The 17633-nt window shown below is 43.0% G+C and overlaps 1 long non-coding RNA gene across 1 annotated transcript; it reads left to right on the plus strand.

Annotated features, from left to right (window-relative positions):
- The first annotated feature begins 2708 nt into the window (after window positions 1-2708).
- LOC123092120 (uncharacterized) lies at window positions 2709-14556 on the plus strand. The gene is made up of 7 exons (XR_006444263.1): window positions 2709-3075; window positions 3167-3852; window positions 4289-4638; window positions 8395-12206; window positions 12299-12377; window positions 12466-13253; window positions 14227-14556. It is a non-coding gene; the product is annotated as an uncharacterized lncRNA (long non-coding RNA).
- The last annotated feature ends 3077 nt before the right edge of the window (window positions 14557-17633 follow it).

Here is a 17633-nt window from a genome sequence, read left to right on the forward strand (position 1 = left end):
AAGGATTTCTCTTAAATCTTGCTCCATTCTCTTCAAGATTCATAGCTCTCTTAAATTCTTTTCACCCATCCGGAGCAATTCAAGAGTCTTTTCAGATTGATTCTCCGTAGCCCATCATCTTAGAATTATTCATTCTCAGCCTTAAACTCTCGTTCTGGAATTTTTCCGATGCATCGTTCAAATATCCTCTAATCAGTTCATGGCCTCTTCGTTCTCATGTATCTAAATTCCCTCAAGTATCTTCATTCGTTCTCTAATTCTTACCGGTGATTCACCCCTTTACTTCTTTCATTTTCAATTATTATGGTGGTTCATTCAAGAGTTCTCTTTTCTTGGTTATCATATCAATTCATTCGTTGTTTCCAAATTCCACCGGTGGTTCCATCTATACCTTCTCAAGTTTGTGCTATATCTCTCTTAATTCTTTCTACGAGAATAAGTAGTATGCCAAATCCGTTGCTTGTCATCAATTTAAATTGGTGAAGGATAGGCATGACATAATTCTTATTCTTGTTTCATCCAAGTGACTAATTCTTTTCTTTCGGAGATTATTCATGATGAATAAATTCTTGATTACAAGTGATTCATCTTTCTTTCCGGAGTTGGTCATCATATCACATTCTCGGTTCGAGAGGTTTCATCTTTCTTTTCGGAGTTCCAAGCTCTCTCAATTATCTTGTCGCGAAGCTCCATCTAAATCATCGCAAGGCTTCACCTTGTGTTTTCAACTTCTCTTTCTTTTTATCATCCTTTTATTACCGGAGTTCTTCATGGAGGCTCTACTTGATGGTTCGTCAAGGATTATTTTCATTCTTCAACTGTTCTTCAAGATTTCTCTTGAAGTTATGATCTGCTAAGCTTTACTCTAAAATAAACATGGTGCTCAACACATGTTTTGTTTTGAGGAGCTCAAGTATTCTTCATCTTGCATTCTGAAGTGCAATTCTTTCTACCTTATCATTTGAGGTGGTGTTATGTCATTCTTGACAATTTGAGTTCGTGTTTCATGATTCACATGTTGTCAAGAATGAGATATTTTAAAAACCATCATTTTTCTCTTCGATCATGAGGTATTTTAAATCCATCAATCTCTTTGTTGGAGTTATCTTGGGTTATATTTCACCTAAAGCCTTCCATTGGGAATGTTGCTATTTGTGGTGCTTATCATTGATCCAAGCTTTCTCCATATCCTTCTTGGTGAAAGAGGTTTTTCATCTCTTCGTTGATCTCAAACAAGCAATTTTTTTTCCGTTAGTGGCAGAATGTCATCTCATAGTCTTGCGATGTTTCCATAAGCCCACTACAAGCTTATTCTTTTCGTTTTTGGTTTTCCAACAACCCCGTTGTAACCATCTTGGAAGGGTGCTTTCCAAGCTCATTTGTGGCAGAAATTGTCATTTTCTTCTCCGCCCCTTTTATCCCAACAATCTAACTTCTATTCTTTCGTCCCGAAGGCATTGTGATGTTGCTCTCTTCACTCATCATCTCGATTTAAAGATCATGTTCTTCTCCTTGCTTCTCCATTTAGCCAGAGTGTCGTGTTTTCATTCGAGTTCTCTCATCTTATCAAGTTTTGCCCCCTTCACAACCGAAGTGCTATCTGAAATCTTTCTTACCCCTTGTGCCATTTTTTTTCAATAGTTCCGGAGGCAGTATGTTGTTGATTTCATCAATTATCCTCTCATCTTGTCAAGTTCATGCTCAATTTCTTCCATTTACAGTCGGAGTGCTGTCCAAATTATATCATTCTTATTCATTCTTATCTCGTTTCAACTAGAGTGGTTTCAATTCCTTCTTGTCCATTGTGCTCGTTATTCATAGATTTGCAACCTCCAAGGTTCACATGGTGTTCCTTCTTTCTATTCTCTACCACAGTGCTCTCAATTATGTTCAACTCTGTTGTGTTCTCTCTTTCAACTTTTCAACCTCTCAAGGTTCGTGGTTTCACTCGTTTGTCGAAGAAGCAACTTAGTTTTACCGCTTATCTTCCTCTTTCTTTTCCCTCCGGTGCCATCCTAGATCTCGGGACGAGATCCTCTTGTAGTGGTGGAGTGTTGTAACGCCCCGGATACAACTTTCCATATTTGTAACTCCGACTCTTGCCTTTTCCGGAGATGCTATATGATATTTCTTTCGTGGTTGAGTTTTTGTCTGTTGTTTTGCATTTTGTTCTTGTTATGCATATCATCTCATAGCATCATGCGCATTGCATCGGCATCGTTTTCATAAAACTTGCATCCGTTCGTGTTCCGTCGGTTCTCTCCGTTGTCCGTTCTGAGCCCGACCACACTCGCACGCGCCCGCGGCACCTCTGAAATATTATTTTATAAGTGGCATAAAAATGTTCTCGAATGGGTTGCAACTTGTCGTGCGGTCTTATTATAGTGTAGACAGGCCGCCTGCCAAGTTTCGTTGCATTCGGAGTCCGTTTGACTGCCCAACCGTTATATTTATAACCGCGAGATAGTTGGTTTAATCGTCGGACGTTTCGGTCTCCGAAATCGTGCCGGGCTGCATTTCTTCTCTCTCTCCTATTAGCCCAAGCCTCTCTCTCACACAGCCCACTAACCCCTTCTAGCCCACCTATCTAACCCCCTCTGCTCCGGACCATTGGATCGAGATCCTATGTCCGAAAACGGAGCAAAACCCCTAACCCTAGACCCCTGCCTATTTAAGAAGCCCCCCTTGCCATTTTTGAGTGCCCCTAGCCTTCCCCTACCCTCAGCCGCCGCATCCCCCTCGAAAACCGCGCCACCAGCCAGATCCATCCACCTCCTCCCTGTTTTCCGGCGCCCTCCACCTCATCCTCGCCACGTGGCGCCGCCTGAGTGGTCGCGCCGCCACCCAGCATCGCTCCCCTCCAACCGGAACTGGCCACGTCGCCCCTGCCTCCCTCCTCCACCTCGCGCGGCCCGCAGAGCCCGTCCGAGGCCCGCTCAGGCCCGAATCGCCGCCGTCCGGGCGCCCGCTCGCCTCCCGGCCCCGCAGCTCTGCTCGATGGGATCGAGAGAGATCCCGAGCGCCGCCGCCTCTCGCCTCCCGCCGGCGACCCGGCAGCCCCGCCGGAGCCAGCAGGTCAGCGCCCTGCGCCCCATCTCCTCCTTCCCTCTCCTTCCTGTCCCTCTTCCTCCTCGCCCTCTCATCCTCTCTCTCTCTCCCTTCGCAGGCCGCCATGGACGCCGACCCCGTCGAGGTCTCGTCGCCCCGAGCTCGGCCTCGGGTCAGATCCGGCCGGAAACGGGGCCCCGCCTCCTCCCGTGGCTGGATCCGCCCGTCCCTGTCCTCTCCTCGCGCCCCGGCCTCCTCCTGGCGCTCGCCGCCGGCGCCGCCTCCGCTCGTCCTCGTCGGGCGAGGACGACGCCCTCGCCTCCCAGTCGCGCCCCGCGTGGGCCTCCCCAGCTCCAGCCCAGCATCGCGAGGCCCAGCGCCTTCCAGCCGGCCCGCAGCTCCCCAGGCCCAGCCGCAGCCAGCCCCAGGCCCCGCCGAAGCCGCGCCAGGCCCAGCCGGCCTCCTCCACCGAGCCGGCCCAAGTGCCATGGTGAACCGACTCGCTCCCGCATAGGCTAGGGTTCCCCCCGCCGCCGCCGCCGCCCCCAGTCCCTGACTCGTATGCTCATCACCGCGGCTAGCTCCGGCGACATGACCAGAGGGTAGGAGCCATCTTCCGTCGCTTCTCCAACCTCGGGCATGACCCCTACCTTCCCCAGTGGCCAGGAGCAGCTCGTGTTGGTCCCGTCGGTGCCCTACTCCGGTGGTCGGTGCCCCACTCCGGCCGCGACCCAGTCCGACGAGAAGGAGCCCCGTTCGTTTCCCTCCCCTCCTCAGTCTGTGGCCATGAGCTCGGCCGGCAAGGTGAGCGGCTCGTTTGATTTTTAATCCAGATTTGCTATCTGGTGCTGCTGATGGATGTTATGAACTGCTGGTGCTGTATGATGTATGTGGTGTTGCTTATGTATGTGGTGCTGCTGATATATGCTAGAACTAATTTTGATATGGATGTGTTGGTTGTGTCAAGTAGTAGTACAAGATTGTTGCCCTCTGGATGCTACCATTTTATTTGCATAGACGAAATATTGATGGATGTGCTGATTGTGTCAAGTAGTAAGCAAATTTATGTTCATTTGAGCAGCAAAATGATAAAAATAACACAATATCATTTAATCAGGACAACCATATGTCCAAGGGCATTAGATAAGCTGAAAAAAACTGGCACTGAAAAGAACTGGCTATCTTATTATTTATCTGGAGCTTATTTCCACATGAGCTTATCTAGAGCTTATTTCCACAGGAGCTTATTCTGACAACATAGCTCAAAAGAACTGGCCGTGAAGCGGACTCGCGCGGAGGAGCTCTGCCTCTGGGCCAGGCGCGTAGCTGGCGTCCATCTCGGCGCCGGGGAGGGAGGAACAAGGGCGCGGCTGAGTCCGCTGCCTTCGCCACTCACCACTGCCTGCCGATGTGGTTGTCTGCATCTTCATGAGCCACGACCGACCACCCCGTCGTCGCTAGCCATTCTCGCGCCAGAGATATCCTTCGACCGTTGTTGTGTCCCGCCAGCCCCTAGGCGCCCTTGTCCGGACAAGTTCCACTGTTCCCCTTCAGGTCCTCCTCAACACCCAACCGCAACCGGCAACCAAGGTATGTCTCTGCAGGTTTTTAATTTATTCCAATACATTGCACCTGTCAAACAAACTATGGCCACTTGATTCCTTTTCACGATTGAACTTGATGCCATTTGTTTTACGGAGAATGTGTATTATTTCACCTCGGGCAACCAACTGAAATCTGGATGAACTGCCAAAATGCTAGCTAAAATAAAGAACTCAGCAATTTCGAGTACGTTTATGTTTCTGTAAACTGACTTTGGGTGTTATCTGATGTTTGTGTTAACTGAATTGATGTGACTCAACTGAATTTGTCAACTGAATCTTTAGAGTTAACTGAATGTTGGTGTTAAATGAATCTTCAGTGTTAACTGAATGTTGTTTTTAACTGAAACTTTAGTTTTAGCTGAATTTATGTGCTACCTCAAATTAGCGTTAATTGGATCCATGGTGCATTTTTCAGGGTGGGATTACCTCTGTAATTTGCAAAAAGTATCTTAGAACTGGTTTGGCTATGCCACAAAACGCAGTAAAGTCTTCTTCACCGCACACACAGGCAGGTAGAGTTCGGCAGCAATAACGAATAGCAGTAGATAATAGGTTGCGGTTGTAAACGTGTAGTGGCTAGATGAAAAATATAGTGGATGGAAGTAGCACCCTGGTGTAGTACTAGAATATATGGGTCAATTAGGCTAACGATGATCAGCGGCAGCGATGGCGGCAGAGTAATTAGCAGATGGATAATGAGAACTTGTAGAAGCTGGAGGAAATAAGGATTCGTCCTTTGCAGATAGCAAGAACTGAGTTTTTTAGCACAACAGTGAAGAAGATAACGACGTCAGTCCTTTATGTGCCTGGGCTAATGCTTTGCCAAATCCGACTTTCGAAAAGCTTGATCGAGTTCTCGTGAGCGTGGAGTGGGAACAGAAGTTCCCTCTTGTTACGGTTCAAGCTCTCTCGCGGGGCGTATCCGATCACACGCCCCTGTTTGTGGACTCAGGGGAGCCGAACCACATGGGAAACAAGAACACCTTTTCTTTCGAGATGGCCTGGTTCGAACGCGAAGGGTTCTTGGACCTGATTGCCAGGGAATGGGCTAAGGGTGCGGGAGGTAGGACTGCGGTCGAGCGTTGGCAGAACAAGATTAGGCATTTGAGAAGTTTCTTACGGGGTTGGGCTAAGCACCTTAGTGGGGTGTATAAGATTGAAAAGGATAGGCTCCTTTCTCTTATACAGACCCTAGACTTAAAGGCCGAATCCATGATTTTGCTGCCAGCTGAGCTTCAGGTTAAAAATGAGGCAGAGAAGAGGTTGAAAGAACTTCTCCGCGAGGAAGAATTGAAGTGGGCTTTGCGGGCTAAGGTCCGCAAAGTGGTCCAGGGGGACACGAATACTCAATTCTTTCACTTGATTGCTAATGGTAAGCACAGAAAGAAGAGAATCTTCCAACTTGAACAAGATGAGGGCACTATTTTAGGACAGGACAACCTAAAAAACTATATAACCGAGTATTATAGACAGTTATTTGGACCTCTGGAGGATAATTGTGTGTCCCTCGATGAGTCCAGGACTGAGGATGTGCCTCAACTATCGGCTGCTGAGAATGATATTCTGGTTTCCCCGTTCTCAGAGAAGGAGTGTTTGATGCTATTGCACAGATGAAAAACAATAAGGCTCCTGGACCGGATGGATTCCCGGTCGAGTTCTACAAAAAGTGTTGGCACATTATTAAGGGGGATTTGCTACCTTTGTTTCATGATCTGTTCTCTGGACAACTATCATGCTGCTTCCTAAGAAAACAGATGTTGTGAGAATTGAGCAGTTCAGGCCGATATGCCTTCTCAATGTTAGTTTCAAAATCTTTACCAAGGTCGGGACTAATAGGCTCACACAGATTGCGCATTCTGTGGTGCAACAATCCCAAACTGCTTTCATGCCGGACAGAAACATCCTTGAAGGGGTGGTTGTCCTTCATGAAATGCTCCATGAAATCCATTCCAAAAAATTAGATGGAGTAATTTTTAAGGTGGATTTCGAGAAAGCGTACAATAAGGTTAAATGGCCTTTCCTCCAACAGGCATTGCGTATGAAAGGTTTTGATGAAGCCTGGCGCCGTCAGTTTGAATCATTTACGCAAAAAGGGTGTGGGAATTAAAGTGAATGACGATATTGGTCATTACTTCCAGACACATAAAGGCCTAAGACAAGGAGATCCGATGTCCCCTATCCTGTTTAACATTGTGGTTGATATGTTAGCGATTTTGATAGGAAGGGCTAAGGAGAATGGTCAAGTAGGTGGCTTGGTACCTCATCTTGTTGATGGAGGTATATCCATTCTTCAGTACGCTGATGATACAATCATCTTTATGGAGCATGACTTGGCCAAGGCGAGAAATATGAAGCTGGTGCTATGCCTTTTCGAACAATTGACCGGGTTAAAGATTTTAACTTTCATAAGAGCGAGTTGTTCTGCTTTGGTAGAGCCAAAGACGAACAGGAGGCTTATAGGTAATTGTTTGGGTGTGAGTTGGGGGATTTACCTTTCTCTTACCTAGGTATCCCAATCCACCATTGTAAGCTGACAAACAGAGAATGGAAGTGCATCGAAGACCGATTTGAGAAGAAACTGAGTTGCTGGAAGGGCAAGCTCATGTCATACGGAGGCCGATTAATTCTAATTAATTCGGTGCTCACGAGTATGCCTATGTTTCTCCTATCGTTCTTTGAAGTCCCAGTTGGTGTCAGGAAAATACTGGACTTTTATAGATCACGTTTCTTTTGGCAGGGTGATGAACTAAAAAGAAAATACCGGCTTGCTAAATGGGATATCATCTGCAGACCGAAAGACCAAGAGGGTCTTGGTATTGAGAATCTTGAAGTAAAGAACAGATGCCTTCTCAGTAAGTGGCTGTGGAAGTTGTCATCTGAGACTGATGCCACGTGGGCGCAAATCCTTCGCAGCAAGTACCTACAAACAAAATCCTTGTCCCAGGTCACAGTCAGGCCGACTGACTCGCCTTTCTGGAGAGGACTGATGAAAGTCAAACAATCCTTGTTTAATAGGACAAAGTTTGTCATTGGCAACGGCGCCAGTACACGTTTCTGGGAGGATACTTGGCTCGGCGACACACCCTTGGCCATTCAATATCCGTCTTTATATCGTATTGTTCAACGACGTGAGGTGTTCGTTGCAACGGTATTTCAATCTATCCCCCTTAATATCCAGTTCAGACGGTCGCTAGCGGGCAATCGTTGGGAAGAATGGCTCCGTCTAATTAGGAGACTGATGGAGGTTCAGCTTTCTCAACAACCTGATGAATTACGCTGGAAACTGACTAGGTCTGGAGTTTTCACAGTTAAATCAATGTATATTGATGTTATTAATTCGAACTCCATTCCTACCTCCAAGCATGTTTGGGTTGTCAAAGTTCCATTGAAAATAAAAGTGTTTATGTGTTTTGTTCATAAACAAGTTATTTTAACCAAGGACAATTTGAAAAAGCGTAATTGGACAGGACCTACTAGGTGTAGTTTCTGTGATCGGGATGAGTCGATCAAACACCTCTTTCTTGATTGTCCGTTGGCCAAGGTCCTTTGGCGGACGGTCCACATTGCTTTTAATATTACTCCACCGAATTCTGTCAACATGTTATTTGGTACATGGCTTAATGGGATTGAGCATGACTTAGTGAGACATATTCGTGTTGGAGTTTGCGCTTTGTTGTGGACTATTTGGAATTGCAGAAATGATTTGGTTTTTAACAGAACATCACGTATTCACTTTTTGCAGGTTATTTTCCGAGCCACGGCATTGATCCGTTCGTGGTCGCTACTCACTCCGATGAAGGCCAGGGAGCATTTGGTTACTGGATCCATCCGATGGGAGATGGTAGCTCGGGATATCTTCAACCGATTTGGATGGCGGTCATGTAATAGGATAGGCAATTAGTTTACCTATCTATCTTTAGCCAGCCGGTTCTGGCGTCTTTCTTTGGCTAGTTAGTGTTTCTAGTCCTTTTTGGCTCTGTGTGAGCTTTCTTTTCAGTTTTTTTACTGTTGGAGACTTTGGCACCTTGTTTGGAACCTTTTTATTTGGTTAATAAGATGGCCGTATGCATCTATCTGATGCAGAGGCCGGGGAGAACCCCCTTTTGAAAAAAAGAAAGAGAATACCATGGTTTTCTAAAAAAGCCATGGTTTTAAAGACTTTGATGTGTTTGGCATTAACAAATACTTTAGTTTATAAAACCGTAGTACCTCAGAAAACTGTGTATTTTACTGTATCTAAAAAATAGGTCCAGACCTCTTTTTTCCAAACCGAGGGACACTCACGCCTGACTGGTCTCTCGAGTTCATCTTCTGTCCGCCATCAGATGTGAGTTGTTCCTCATGTTCTAGCCACAAACAAACCAAGCTCACCACATGGAAAGAGAGGCACGTGGTCTTCTACACACCTACTCTACTCCCTGTGATGTACCTGAAGACATATGCCGACTTGTTCACGGCAGCATGCATGCGGCAACTGTTAGCACAAGCTGGTCAGGTCTTAATAATTGGTGTAGCTGAGTTAGGTTCACCTAGCTATCTCTAGGACGTAATAATAGGTCAAACCAGAGGTAACTTAAAAAGATTGTGCTTGCCAAATGCTCTGTAGTTTTGCCAAAGCAAAGGAAAACTTCAGTTTTCAGAAACTGTGGTATTCATTGCCCAATCATTTGAATACCATATTTGGATTGCTGTGGTTTTAGAAATATTGTGCTCCCAAACTAGGCCTCAGTTTTTTAGAAATAGGCCTGAGGTTCTTTTTTTATGCAGAGAAAAACTACAGTTTGGTCAATACTGTAAATAAAACTAAGGTAATCTAAAAAAAACTGTAGTATTCTCAAAAAACTTAGAAAATACTCTGATATCAAACATGCCGTTAGTTTCTTAAGCGACCTGATTGTTTTATGTTTTTCATGCATGTAATGTCTACAGTGTTATTCAGCTGCTGCTATTTTGGTATTTTTCTGCATGTAGATGCATAGAAGTTGGATGCATGGTACACTGTTTTCCCGTGAGTACATCAGTGGTATCAAAGAATTTATGAACTTCATTCAAGATAAATTCGGTGAGGATGATGAAATACTCTGCCCGTGTAGTTGATGTCTTAATCAGAAATATCATCTTAATCAGGAATATCTAAAGCGGACCATTGTGGAGAATCACATGTTGATGAATGGCATTGAAAGTACATATACTCGCTGGATACATCATGGAGAAGTCTTTGATCTAGATGTTGTTGAACATCCTGTTCATGTGCATGGTACTGAAGATGGTTCCGTACATGGGACTGAGGATGAGAACAATGGTGTTGATCAACTTGAAGGGATGTTAGGAGACCTGCACACAGCAGCAGAACAAGCTCAAAAGGAAGGTGAAAATCAAGATGAAAACAATGGCGCAAGCCCTCATGAGAATGAGTCTTTTTTTGGAGTACGCGAAGAAAGAGGCAAAGCGCCAACTTTATCATGGTTGCACCAAGTTTTCAAAGTTCTCCTTTGTGGTAAAGCTTCTTCATATGAAGTCATACCATAGGATCAGCAATACTGCATTTTCTGAAATATTAAAGCTATTGGCTGAAGCATTCCCTGATACCAATACACTCCCAAAATCATATAATGAAGCAAAAAACCTTCTGAAGGAATTAGGTCTTGGATATGAGACGATACATGCGTGCTTCAACAATTGTGTTCTTTTCAGAAAGCAATATGCCAAGAATGATAATTGCCCAGTTTGTGGTCTATCAAGATAGAAAGACCCTGTTAGGAAGAAGATTCCACAGAAAGTGCTCAGACATTTTCCATTGGTACCTAGGCTGAAGAGGATGTTTCTTTCCAAACAAGCATCAGAAGATGCACAATGGCACAAGTTAAAGCGGCAGCCCAGTGAGAAAGAAAGGAGCCATCCAGCTGACGGTGAGGCGTGGCAAGATTTTGACCGTGAATATCCAAAATTTGCAGAAGACCACAGAAACATTAGACTTAGCCTTGCCACTGATGGGTTTAATCCTTTTGGCAACTTTAACAAAACCTATAGTATGTGGCCAGTATTTGTTGTGCCATACAACCTTCCACCTTGGGCATGCATGAATCAGTCAAATTTCATGATGGCTTTGCTAATTTCAGGTCCTAAATCTCCTGGCAAGAACTTTGATGTCTTTCTACAGCCTCTTGTAGAAGATTTACTAGAGCTTTGGAATGGTGTGCGTACATATGATGCTCTTAGTGGAAAAATGTTTGATCTTCATGCTGCAGTTCCATGGTGCATCCACGATTACCCAGCTCTAAGCACTCTTTCAGGGCGTACCACCAGAGGTTATTCTGCATGTATTCATTGCGACAAGCACCCTCTTTCTTACGGCTTAAGGAACAAAATTGGGTATATTGGGCACTATCGTTTCCTTTCAAGGGGACATCGTTTGCGTAGAAACAATGAATTTGTTGGTCTTCATGAAAGGAATGATAAGCCAGGTAAATTCTCTAGAGAAGAGCTACAAGCATAATTGGAGAAGGTTAGACCTGGGCAGGAAAAGGAAAGCAGGAAAAGGAAGCGTTCTATCTTGGGCAACAAAAAAAAGCATCATGTGCCAGTTTGGAGTCGGAGGGTTTGTTTGTGGGATTTGGAGTATTGGAAAAAAAATTGAAGTTGAGACATAATCTTGATGTCATGCACATTGACAAAAACATATGTGACAACCTTGTTGGGACAATTCTGAATATAGAGGGTAAGACAAAGGACACAATTAATGCTAGGCTTGATCTCAAAGATTTGAAAAAAGAGACTGCAACTGAGGGAGAAAGGAAACTCATATGTGATGCTTCCGGCTCGATATACCTTGTCCAAAGAACGAGTGATTGCCTTTTGTCAATTTTTACGAGAATTAAAGTTTCCAGATGGGTTTGCTTCAAACATAGCAAGATGTATAAGTGCTGATGGAACCAAGGTACAAGGCCTAAAAACACAAGATTGTCACATTCTTTTGCAAAGAATCTTACCGGCTGGAATGAGAGGATTTTTGGACATTGATATATATGTAGCAATAGCTGAGTTAGGCAAGTTCTTCAGGAAATTGTGCTGCAAAACTCTTAACAAGGATGTGTTGGCCGAAATGAAGAAAGAAATCCCTGTAATATTGTGCAAGCTTGAGAAAATTCCCCCCCTGCTTTCTTCGATGTGATGGTGTACCTTGCTGTACATTTACCCGAAGAGGCGTTACTCTGAGGTCCCGTGCAATATGGGTGGATGTACCCAATTGAAAGGCGGTTGTATACTTTGAAGCGCTATGTGAGGAATAGGGCACGACCAGAAGGGTCGATTGCTGAGGCATATGTTGCTGATGAGCGCCTGACATTTTGTTCCAAGTACATGAACGATGTTGAAACAAGATTTAATCGGGAGCCAAGAAATATAGGTTTTTCAGATGAAGAAGCCTATGATGTTGATGTTTTCGGGCATGGAGTTAATTTTACTTCAGCATATCAATATGTATATGTTGAAAATGAATTTGATCAAATGGTGTGGTACGTGTTGAACAATTGTAGTCAAGTTGAGAAATATAGAGTATGTTCTGACTTCTGAATTGGTGTATGTTACCTTTGTGTTTTAAATATGTGATCTATTCACTAATTTTGTTTTATACACAAAATGTTCAGAGGTGAGCTAGAGAGAGAAGGACTGCCAAACATTGAAAGAAGGCTTCGGGAAGGATTCCAGACATGGTTCAGGAACTATGTTAGTTTTGATTCACATATAATTAGAATTTTTGGTTGTGAGATATTCACTACAGATTCTAATGTAGTGTTTGTGTGCGTTGTTGCAGATAATGAGGCTGCAGAATGAGGATGGCAAAGAGGTTAACAAAGATCTCTTTGCCTTGGCATGTGGTCCTGATTCGAGAGTCAGGAAATACTCATCATGCATAATGAATGGCATTCGGTTTAGTACCGTGGACCGTGATAACAGTAGGAGAACACAGAATAGTGGAGTTGTGTCCGAAGGTAGGCATGACAGGAAGGTCATTGACTTTTATGGAACCCTGAAAGAGATCATTCAGTTAGACTATAACTTGGACGATAGGTCAGTCGTTTTGTTTAAATGTGATTGGTTTAAGCTTCATGGGAAGAAGACCGAACTTCAAAATGATGGATTTTTTACAAGCATCAATGTGGTAAGTATATGGTACAAGGATGATTCTTTGATTCTGGCTACTCGGGCTAAAAAGGTCTTCTATTTGCCAGACACAAAGTTAGGGAAAATTTGGGAAGTTGTCCAAACATTCGACCATAGGCATCTCTTCAATATTAGTGAAACTGAGGGTGCACCTTTTGCTGCTCTTTCATATCAAGAGGAGTGTTGTGATGAGGATGTCAGGCAAAAATCAGTTTCTGACCATACATCTGAGAAGCCTTTACATAGAGAGGATGAGCAAGGCGTTATTTTTGAAGCTGATGTAGTTGCCCGTTTGATGAAAGACAAAAACACAGAAGTGTATGGAAATGAGGGCGAAGATGAAGAAGATAACACAGGTATGGAGTACTGCAGCGAAAATGAAGGAGGTGCCACAATGGATGTCGACAGCGATGACGACTAGATGTTTTGATGTAGAAGGTACCACCTTCATTCTTGTTCTAGTGTACTATCTTCATCATTTATTTCTGGAAAAAATAAACAAGCACAAGCATGGCATCTAAATATTGATCTTGTGTCAGACTTCAGGAAAATTGACTGCAATATCACCTTCATTCTTTTTCTAGTGTACTGTCTTCATTATTTGTTTATGGAATAATCAACAAGCACAAGCAGGACATCTACATATTGATTTTGTGCGAGACTTCGATTCAGCAAAAATACAAATGTTGTTGTATCATACAACAGCATAAGATGACATTTACTATTGATTTCCTATAGTATTTACTAGTGTTTTCCTTGTGAAATACATGTTGCATATGCTGCTATCTATCCTGGTCTTGATAGTTTCATATGAAGTTGTATATGCTAGTACATCTGGGTGTATAGTGGGTATGCTAGCACTACAATACATAGTTTGTTGCAGGAAATAAAATTGATGGCTACATTGGATCACCTTATTTTAAACTGATTAAAGTGTTAAGAATGACCATTAACATTTCCTCCTTGCTATAAGAATGCATTCCCACAAATACAACATCAGATGAAATTTTGCCAGTCCTGGCTGGGTCAGAATTGTAGTTTGTGAATACTACAATAAAAGGAATTCTTATTTCACTTGATAAACTGATCTTATTCACTTCAAGTCCCAACTGTGGTCAATTTTACATTCAACATTGTATGTACAATCTTTTAAGGGTTGGAGCTTGTAAGGCTATACTTAGATTGCCTTTAGCTCATGCCAGCTTGATGGTTTGTGTTATGAAACAAATGCCTTCTTTATTATGTCAACTGTAGGCACTTCCTCTGATCCAAATTAATTGACGCATCCTCTATACAATCTCCATACAGTGATGTATAGAGGATGCATCAATTAATTCAGATAGGAGGGAGTACCTTTTTTAGAAGCTTTTTTTGCCTGTAGTAGACTCTCAAAGTTTATTTTTTGTTGCAGTTTATCGTGCATCAAAGGGTATCACCAGTCACAAGATTCCATCTCAGTGTCGTCAACGTACTGACTGCTTCCCCTCTGAATACATGTTTGCTCATGCCTAAACATGATATGAATAGGAGTAAAAAAATTGTATGTGGTATATCCAGTTGATGTATCTGGATTGGCTGTAAGGTAGCCATTTATGTTTAGAGTACTTTCTCGGGTTCACGCCAAAGGGAGATAATGGCCTTACATGTGGGCCTGTAATTTTGATTTACTGTAGTGTAAGGAGAGCTGATTGTGCTCACGTATTGTGTTTTTTCGCTGAGTTGTATGTGTAAGTTAGGCTTTCATCATGTGCTGTTGTATGTCAAATTTGGTTGTGTTGTTGCATATGGTTCAGTTATGCTGTATGTGGAAGTTTGGCGCTTTGGTTCAGTGAATCAAAACTAGGCTTTTGCATGACTGGCCGCTATTCCTTTGAGATATCAGTACACGAATATTTACTAACTTTGACTAATGAGTTTAGACTCTGCCATCCATTCGAGCAAAGCCTACTGTAGCAGCGGATTTTTTTAAAATTCAAAATTTATTGAGAAAAAATATTCTTGAAACAGAAAACAATTTATAAAATTTCTGAACATATTTTTAAAAAATACAAATATTTTTAAACTGGGAATATTTTTTGAAAACGTGCTGCTATACCATTGAGATATTAGTACACGAATATTCACTAACTTTGACTAATGAGTTTAGAATGTGCCATCTATTCGAGCAACACCTATTGTAGCAGCGGATTTTTTTAATTACAAAATTTATTGAAAAACGAATATTCTTGAAACAAAAAATAATTTATAAAATTTCTGAACATTTTTCGAAAAATATAAATATTTTTAAAATGGGAATGTTTTTTGAAAACGTGAAGAAGTTTTAAACATTTCCGACCATTTTTTATTTGTGCATTTTTTAAATTAGGAACATTTTTTTAAATTCCAAACATTTGTAGAAAATGTGAACAAGTTTTGAAATTTTCTAAACCATTTCTTAATTTGTGAACTTATTGTTGAAATGGGAACGTTTTTTTAAAATTTGCGAACAATTTTTTAAAGCACAACTTTTTTTATTTTTGGAATTTTTTTTGTGATTTTTCTTAAAACAAGGACTTCTTCATATTTGGGAAAAAAATATGAAATCTTGAACAATTTTTTGAAAATTGTGATTTTTCGAAAAAACAAAGAAGCAATCAAAAATTTTGTGATTTTTCAAAAAAACAAAGGAGGAAAAACAAAACAGGAAAAGTGTAAATGTAAAAACAAAAAAGAAAAAAGAAAACAAAACAAAACAAACCAAAATCGAATAAAAACCGTAGGCAAAAGAAAAAGAAAAGAAAAAACCGTGTAAAAGCCGAATTGAAACCTTGTGGCCTATCTTGAGCATGACACATGAGTGGCAAAAATCATCGACTGCTCAGATTGGATTAAAAAAAGGACAAAAGCCTGTTTGTAAATCCATGACGACTTAGATTTTGGGATTTTATGACGGTGATGGAACATTTGTCATAAAATCTTCACCAGTTTTCAGGGTCGTCGTCCTTTTGATGATCCATGATGGATCTATGCTGACCGTCACCGATGGAATACCATTGTTGATGGTTTCTGAAACCGTCATGAGAAAACCATCGTAGATTAACAGGTTTCTTGTAGTGTAAGGTGTTGGCTCCATCACCAACCGAGATGTGCACCAAATTGTCAAAAACTTGTCGAGCCTCTCTATCAACCACCAAGGGCATATCCTGCCAAGGCCTCTCCGGATCTATTCTACTCAGCCATTCCCATCGGACTCGCAGCGCAAGTGCTTGCAGCTCTAAATTTTTGACTCCCAGCCCACCAAAGCAGAGGGGCCTGCAAATGGTGTTCCATGCGATCAAGCATTGTCCTCCCTTGACCTTGTCTTCCGCAGTCCAAAAGAATGCACACATCCGCTTATCCAGGTCCTCAAAAACCCACTTTGGAGCATCCATGATCGTTAAAATGGTGGATAGGCCTCGCAGTCATGACAGATTTTACAAGAATCAGTCGGCCAGGTCGGTGAATGAGTCCCCTTTACCACACAGGGACCATTTTTTTGCCTTGTCCAAAATTGGCTGCCATTCACCACGGGTAAGCTGCCTTATGGCAAGCTGAAGCCCTAGATACTTGCAAGGGAATTCTCCAATGTTACACTCTAGCATACTCTCAACTCTGCCTTGATCCTCTTCATTGTCTTGGACCAGAATCGCCGAAGATTTGCGATAGTTAACACGAAGTCCGAACGCCCAGCCGAAAGCCCCCGAGGCAGTCCTGACAAAAGTGAGGTCTCCAATGCTGGGCTTCACAAATAATGCAACATCATCGGCGTAGATAGAGACCCGTTACATAGCCGAGATCCCTCTGAATGAACTAAGCACGCCCATATCGGTACCCTTGCTGAAGATATGCGTGAGGACGTCCATGGCGATAAGATTTGTGATAGTTAACACGAAGTCCGGACGCCCGGCCGAAAGCCCCCAAGGCGGTCCTGACAAAAGTGAGGTCTTCAACGCTGGGCTTCGCAAATAATGCAACATCATCGGCGTAGATAGAGACCCACTTCATAGCCGAGATCCCTTTGAATGAACTAAGCACGCCCATGTCGGCACCCTTGGTGAAGATATGCGTGAGGACATCCATGGAAATAATAAACAATAGTGGGGAAATAGGATCACCTTGTCTTAAGCCGCAAGTGAGATATACACTCCTGCCAGGGGTACCATTGACAATGACCTTGGTGGAAGCGGTCTAGAAAAGGATTGCAATCTAGCCAATCCACTTGGGCCCAAACCCTTTTTTCCTCAGGAACGGCCAGGATAGCGTATCAAAAATCTTTTGAGATGTCTAATTTGAGGAACACGCCGACTTCCTTCCTTCCATGAATCTTCCTCGCAACTTGGTGAACAAGCAGAAAGTTGTCATGCAGATTTCGCCCAAGAATGAATGTCGACTGGTTAGCAACAACTACTTCCTTCATCCTCCTTCTGGCCCAGATAGCAAGCATCTTGGTGAAGATTTTCGCTGCTTTGTGAGTTAAGCTGATGGGCCGGAAATCCCCCACTACTTCAACATCTGGCTTCTTTGGGATTAGCACAATATGGGCTCTGTTAAGCTTGCAAATCCCCGGCCATCTCCCACGTATAACTTCATCAAGATAGCAATGACATCCTGCTTGATAATGGGCCAAGCATGCTACTAGAAAGCAGCAATGAATCCATCCGCCCCCGGGGCTCGATTAGGTGGCAGCTCCTTGATGGCGTTCCATATCTCGTCTTCGGTGAAAATACTATCCAGCTCATGCAGATCACAGCCTGCAGCTTCTTTGGGATCAAGTGTATGAAGGTTAAATACAAACTTGTT

Source organism: Triticum aestivum, chromosome 4B, assembly GCF_018294505.1.
Source record: "Triticum aestivum cultivar Chinese Spring chromosome 4B, IWGSC CS RefSeq v2.1, whole genome shotgun sequence".
In the NCBI taxonomy this organism is placed as follows: Eukaryota; Viridiplantae; Streptophyta; class Magnoliopsida; order Poales; family Poaceae; genus Triticum; species Triticum aestivum.